Consider the following 1,817-nt stretch of genomic DNA (forward strand, 5'->3'; position numbering starts at 1 on the left):
GTAGTCATCTTTTAAGATAATTGACCATTTATCAACTTCTTTTCTAGACTCTTAATACATAATAGTATCTTTGCAAGAGAGCAGTGGTTTGCAACCTTTTTTAACCATGACTTCCCTAAATAGTGATCTTTTTTCATGCCATCGCTCTATGCTTACTGTCTGATTTAATTTTGGTTAGCCAGCTAATATTTGGTTATCTCAGATTTAAAAACATATTATAAAGTGTAGCTAATGTAAATTTTGCCTTGTTTTTATGTGGGGATTGTGTTATTGTTCACTTACATTTACTAAAGTCATAGACATGCCTTTTTATATAGATTTCCAGTTCTATTTGTACTACCAGAATCCCAATGCTTTCAATATACTGGTTCCAATAACTTAATTGCCTTTGACTCAGTATAACCTGAATGATATTGAATCTTCATAGATGCTTTTTTAAAATATCTCTCCCCTGCTGCTTGTTCAATGTAAACAAACCCAGCTGAGCTCTGAGAGCCTCTGCTTCAGTGGCTCCACCCACAGGATGAGTCAGCAGCCAATCGGCAACCAGCTGGGCTGTCAGCATTGCCATAACAACAGGCAGGCAGGAGAACATAGTAGTGAGGGTGCCCTTGTGGTCGAGTGGCTTAGTGACCTTGCCTGCACAGACATCCATGTATTGTAAATCAGGACAGTTAGCTCCCAACTGGCTCCTTACTCACAGGAAGAGCTCTGTTACAAATAAGTTCATTATGTCTTACTCTAGGTACATTAGCTGGAAAGGGTTTTATAATTTTGGTTGGCCCACAATTTAAGATGCCCGTAACTGTTTTAATTTTACAGTTATAAATCTAGTTAGGCAAACAGTACCTTCACTTTTGCATAATTACTTTTTTATTCAAATTTATTTTTTTTGCTTCATACAGCATTTAAAACTAAATAGAGAATGAATTCAATAGAAAAATCTACAGGAATCCAGAGATCCAAGAACAGCATTCAACAGAGCTTGAATAGTTGGTTGAGTTGGTTTATGGTTTATTTGGCTTGGCCAAATGGCACATATCAAATCACATTACTTAAGATTCAATGTTTGTGTTATTCCTGCCTTGAAAAAATAAGACCATGCATTCAGTACAGCTTCATAGAACGGTACAATTGAGTTGACTAAAATAGTGTGTAAAAATGAAAAAGGTGTGATTTAATGTGTGAAATGATGACTGTTGTAGCTGCATACCTGCAAATGTGGCTCTGGACTTTGATCCTGCTACTCTGAATACAGCTGCCTCCCCGGACCTCTGCTTCCACTGGCCTATTTACACACCTGTCACACACGCGCACATACACACAGACACACACACACACACACAAACACACACACACACACTCACACACACCAACAGTCTCAGATATACTAATTTGCAAAGTATGCTGATGTATGCATACTGCATGTAGAGACATATGACTCTAATATGCATGCAAACTTCTTACAGTATAGCCTATACCTTGGACAAAAACGCATACACTGGCAGTATATAAGTCCAACGTGGTATCATACCCCCATGCAGACACCTGTTATACTTATACATGCAGTGGCTAATCTCTTCAATACACACTTTGCACACACATTGTACACACACTCCCTCAGTCACCTGCATTACACGTTTATGTATACTCATGCACTCTGAGCAAACACACAGGGTCGGTCAGTCTGTCTGCTCTGCGTTGTTTTTTCTTCAACTTGCTGCTGTTACTTCTACACATTAACTGGGTTGTAAAATATTGTTACCTATATATATATATATATATATATATATATATATATATATATATATATATAT

This window comes from Etheostoma spectabile, chromosome 23 (genome assembly GCF_008692095.1).
Source record: "Etheostoma spectabile isolate EspeVRDwgs_2016 chromosome 23, UIUC_Espe_1.0, whole genome shotgun sequence".
Taxonomy (NCBI): domain Eukaryota; kingdom Metazoa; phylum Chordata; class Actinopteri; order Perciformes; family Percidae; genus Etheostoma; species Etheostoma spectabile.